We start from the raw sequence: 5,910 nt of genomic DNA, 5'->3' as shown, positions 1-5,910 counted from the left end.
TAGGAATACTAGGACTGTGCTACACCCTGGTTTTAGATGGGCCCATAGATTTTCATTGCTAAGCTGCCCTACTTGACTCAAGGACTTCCATATTCAATAAGCACACTTCACGTATAGGCTCTATGGCTTAAAATATTTTTATATTATATGTAGTCACCAGCAAAGTGGACCTCCTTTCAATCTTTTCCTTCAATATTAGCCTTTGAGAGAAATAAAATAATTACTAGTTCTTTTGGTTTAGCTTATTCACTAAATTTGTAACTAGACAATTTTTTTAAAGTTTTATTATTGCTCATCAGAATTGTACAGTGTTTCATTTATAAAGTAGGTTAAATGCAAATTGTGGGCTGATTTGCAGAAACAAGTTGCCACATACAGGAATGGTTCCTTTGGGAGGAATTCATATCAGATTCCAAACAAATAATTCAAACCTAAATATAAAAAAAAATCAACTTATTTGCAGCTTCAAAGTTGTTTACATTTGGTTGTTTTGAAATGCAGCACACCTGCATGACTCAAATTACTAATACCATACTTATGATTTCTTCTGATGTTTACAGCTGAGTTTACAAATACTATCTGTTCTGTGGAAAGCATTTATAACTCTGATATTGGTAAAGTGAAATACTATCACCTTAGATGCTTTTGTTGCTCAATCATGCTTTAGTTGACTTCACATATTGCATTTCAGAAAACAAGGTTTGACCTGTAAAATATCAGAATTTCCATAATAACTAAGAATCATAACATACCTTGAAGAAGAATGTATTTGAAAAATAACTTGCCAGTCAATTGAAAGTTTTACATGTAAATGGAAGAGGAGAGAGGAAAGAAATAAATAGCATTAAATTCAAAACAAAAGACATATTGGAAGAATATGTGTTTGACTAAAAATTTAAAGAAGGGCTGTAATGGAAAAGGAGGCTAATAGTTTTCAGTAGACTAGACTAGAGAGAAGACTGTTAAGAAGTCTGAATACTGTTTAAAAATCCAAGCAAGTAGAAGCAAGTAGAGAGAATTCCAGTGAGGGTGAAATGAATACGAATGTGGGAGCAAGTTACAAACTAATAGGCTAGAAGCAAGAACATGCATGCTGCTTCCCTAATAGAGAAGGAGCAGAGATAAGATATGACACTGATTGAGGAAATCCACTCTTCAGATATCTGCAGGAGTTCCATTTTTCTGAAAGCAGATAATACGACAAATTTTTGGCTTGTCAATTTTATCTCTCACAAGCAATGAGAAAATACGTATGTACTGTCGGTGTTTAGATTGGAGAAGAGAAGATTCAGAGGTCCCATGATGTCTGCCTTTAAATAAAGGAAGATATGTCAGGTGAGAAAGGGATTATTTAGCCTACTATGCAATTCCAGAGGCTATAACTAGGACCAATACACAGAAATTCAAGGGGAGTTAAATTTAATTCAAAAACTGCATGAGTTTTAATTAATTTATTCATTATTAATGAGTAGTATAAGCTCATGGAATAGGGTTTTCAGTGAGGAAGTCATGGGTCTCTTTGTGATTTGCAAGTTCAAATAGGTCATCTCTGAGCCTACAGGACATTAATTTTTATTAGAATGGAAGAAAGTACTGATAACTTATTTGAGAAGGGTGAGGGTCACAGAGGAGTTGACAGGAGTCAGGAGAAAACCAATATAAGTTGGTACTTGAGAAGATTATGTAGAACTCTCGATGAGAGAAAAAAAAAAGATAATTGTCAATATTGGTTGCTTGAGCTCAATAAAGGAAGTGGAGTGAATACCTGGAACTTTAGCTAATGAGGTACTGTTAACTTAAAGAAGGCACTTTCAATACAATACTGAGAAGAGGGGTAGCATACAGTGATGTTTCTCTGCCCGTTTCCAACCTTTATTGAGGTGGTAGGACCCACCTATGTAAGAATGAGAATTTGAAATGGTAGAGATTAAATGATCTGACTTTAAGCACAAATAAATCAATCTCTGTGAGACTTTGGCAAGGCATTTTCTGGAAATCCTATTCAAGTGATTGTAACTTATCCTTAACAGATATGCTCTCTAGAGATATGCCAACTCCATTCCTTAAAACCAGTTAATGAGAGCTATAAGAATACTTTGCAATAATCTATTATTTAAAGTTGGTAACTATAGCAACTCTATAATTTTGTTTTGTTTTTTTCCCCTCTGGCAGAAACAGGATTGTTCATGATTCACTGGTCATTTTTATTTTTTGGCTTCGATGTTACTTGAAAGAAATGTTTTACTATTTTGTTCTTTAATCTGATAAAGGTTATCCACATAAAATACAGTAAACACAATATTTTATAGTGAAATGCTGAAAGTATTCCCTTTAAAGTTAGGAACAAGAAATGTTACTGTTATTACAACTTTTTTACATTTTGGGGTGTTCAGTGCAGAGAGACAAAGAAAAAAATTATATGCAGTTTGGAAACAAAAAGTCAACAAACAAAAACCTGCCAATAGTTGCAAATCGTATCACTGTGAATGAAGGCAATTTGATAGAACATAAGTAATAAATTACTTGTTAATTTATTAATAATTTATCAAATTATTAAGACTGCTGAATTTACATATAACAGTTAAAGAAAGTATTATATATACATTTACATGAATGTTTAAAATATTAAAAAAAATAAACCCCATTTTAAATTATAAAAATGAAAGCTGTCTAGGAATTTATCATACAAATTCCTATGCAAAAATTCTTTAAAAAATTTTTAATCTGATTAAAAATTTTAAAAACTAAATGAGGGATATTTCACAGCTTGAAATATTCAATAATCAAAAATATAAAATCTCTCAAAATTGATCTATAGATGCAATGCAATTCTAATCAAAATCCATTTGTGTGTGTGTGTGTGTTTACACTGATTATTTTAACCTAAAATTTATACATAGTGAAAAGAACCAAGAGTAACTAAGGTAATTTTAAAGAATACATTGGGAAGACTTGCCCTACCAGGTATGAATTTTTATGATAAAGCTCTAGTAACCAAGACAGTGTGATATTGGTGCAGAAATACACAAACAAATGGAGCATAAATCAGACCTCAGAGATAGACACACAAACACACACACATACACACACATTTTAGATAAGTGGGTCAATGTGGAAAAGAGACTATTTATCCTGTTGTGTTGGAATGAGTGATTATCTCTATGTAATAAAAAAGAGGGTGATTAAATTTCTTCTTTATACCATACAGAAATATAAATTCCATGTGGTTAAAAATCTAAATATAAAAGGAAAATCTATACAATTTTAAGAGACAATATAGGAGAACACTGTCATGACCTCAAAAAAAGAAAATTTTTTAAACTGGTAAACAAACAAGAAATCATAAAGACAAAAATTGCTAAATTCAACTTCCTTAAAATAAAGAACTTCTGTGTATCAAAATATACAATAAAAGCAATGTAAAGACATTCGACACTTGCAACACATATAAAGCATTTTCAGAGTATATAAAGAACTTCTATGAATCTATACATGAAAAAATAAAAAATCTAATAGTAATATGGTAAGCATTTTGTACAGGCACTTTGTATTAGAGACTATCCAGTTGGGCCACAAGTATGTGAGGTATTATTCAGGGAAATGCAGACATAATTGTTTTCTTATACATACTTTTTTTTCATAAAGAGAATGTGAGTGATACATTTTCTGAATCAATACATGTTTGAAATTGCCCCATTTCTTCTGGAATTTAATTTTGTAGATAATTAGCCTTCAAGTATTTTTTCTTCATGGATAACCCAATTCTTTAACATGGATGATTATATAATAATTCTTCTTACACTTATAATTTAGAAATGTTACAAGGTGATGACTTATTTGCCAGATACTTAGTGAATTATTTTATGAAAAGATTTGTGTCTTATACTTGGAAATTTAAAAAAATATATTCTTCTCTGATGATTTCTTCTTCTTTTTTCTATTCTTTCCATATGGGTTCCTATATATAAGATTTCCCAAATTAGCCCTCCCCATCTCTTTCTTTTTTTTTCTTCTTAATTTCTGTGTCTTTGCCTTATATTATTCCTTGGAGTTAGGAGAATTTCCTAGGATTCTCTTTTAGTTCAATAATTTGCTTTTCTGCCTTATTCAATGTATTATTCACTGCTTTAAAAAAAAAAAGCCTTGCAATCATGATTTGCATTTGCAAGAACTCCCTCATTTTGATATTACTCCATTTTCATAAGAGCCTGCTTTAGATTTACCAATGCAACATGCTTTCTAATTTTCTGCAAAAGAATCCTCTTCTTGTAATGACTATTTTTACAAGCATCATTTGCTCTCAATTCTCATTTTGTCCTATTCTTTTTGATGCTAAGTGTTTTTATTTCTGGATTTTTTCCCCTTTTCTTCTTACACTTTTATAGAGAGACTTACATGTATTAGCTCTAGTAGAGAGTTGGGACCTTAAACAATATTGTTATTACTGATCAATTCATTTAGTTTTAAGCACAAGTATAAGTATTTAGATACATTGTAAAATCTCTTTTTTAATGTTAAACATTAAATTTGCTGGAAGATGTTTGGCTTTTGGCAGAGAGAAATAGTTTTGGAGCAGAGAGTTTTTCCATTTTAGAAACAATCTCTTTAAGTGTACATTGGCAGCCCAAAGACAGATAAAGTAGTGTTCCTCTCTCTAGGAGGCAACGTGGAATCTATGAATTTCCATGTTTTCCTCAGCTCCATCCAACAAGCTGTTTCTGTGAATCTATTCCCTGACTCCTACAAATTAGGTGTGACTCAGAGGCTCAGATAGGGTCAAATTTACTAGTATGCCCTGTTCTTCAGCCTTCTAAATGTCAGTCTCCACTTTAATAAAATTCTTGTAATTGTAATTTTATCTGTGTGATTGGTTGAGCTTAGCAAGGTTAGAGGATACAAGATCAATAGATGAAAAGAACTGTATTTCTATATACTAGAAATGAATAAAATCAGAAGTTGAAATAAAAAATAATGCTTACTTCATCAATACATACAATAAAATTGGAACAATGCAGAGATGATTAGCATGGCCCCTGCACAAGGATGACATGTGAATTCCTGAAGCATCTTTATTTGTAAGGGCAAATACTCTGATTCCATTTATATGAGGTACCTAGAGGAGTCAAATCTACAGAGACAGAAGGTAAAATGGTGGTTTCTCGGGGCTGGAGGGAGGGAGAAGTTATTGTTTAATGGATACAGACTTTCAGTTTGGGAAGATAAAAAACATTCTATAGTTGGAGTGGTGATGGTTGCACCACAGTGTGAATGTACTTTAATGACACTGACTTGCAGACTTCAAAATGCTTAAAATGGTAAATTTTATGTTATGTATATTTTGTCACAATAAATAATATAAATAATACCCATGTACACTAGCATTAAGAAATATGAACTACTTGGGAATAAATAGCTAAACAACTTTGAAAAGAGAAATGTAAACTACTAATTTCAAGACTTACTGTAAACCTTCAGTAATTAAGACATTGTGTCCAGATAGCCAAATAGATCAAAGAAATAGAATAAAGTTCAGAAATAGACCATCACACATCTGGCCAATTGATTTTCAACAAATGTGCATAGATAATTCAGTGAAGAAATCATAGTCATTTTAATTAGTAGTGTCACAAATACTTGGATATTCATGTGCAAAAATATGAGCCATACCTCTCAAGATAAACAAGAATAAATCAAAATGGATCATAGATATAAATGTAAAAACTAAAAGTATGAAATTTGTAGAAGAAAACATAAGATCTTTATGACTTAGAATTAGGCCAGAGTTTCTCCACCTTCTCACTACTGAAATGTATAATTATTTGTGGGGAGGGGGAGGGGAGCTGTCCAGTGCATCATAGGATATTTAGTACCATCCTTGGGCTCTACCCAGTAAATGCCAGTAGTGTCTCT

At 31.7% G+C, this 5,910-nt stretch overlaps 1 non-coding gene across 1 annotated transcript; it reads left to right on the top strand.

The window, feature by feature from the left end:
- The first annotated feature begins 4,973 nt into the window (after nucleotides 1-4,973).
- On the top strand, nucleotides 4,974-5,078 carry LOC114235933 (U6 spliceosomal RNA). Its single transcript, XR_003622005.2, has one exon. It is a non-coding gene; the product is annotated as a U6 spliceosomal RNA (small nuclear RNA).
- The last annotated feature ends 832 nt before the right edge of the window (nucleotides 5,079-5,910 follow it).

The sequence above is a fragment of the Balaenoptera acutorostrata genome, chromosome 13, assembly GCF_949987535.1.
Source record: "Balaenoptera acutorostrata chromosome 13, mBalAcu1.1, whole genome shotgun sequence".
In the NCBI taxonomy this organism is placed as follows: domain Eukaryota; kingdom Metazoa; phylum Chordata; class Mammalia; order Artiodactyla; family Balaenopteridae; genus Balaenoptera; species Balaenoptera acutorostrata.
Note: the sequence above shows the minus strand (reverse complement) of the source record. Positions and strands in the feature narration are given on the sequence as shown.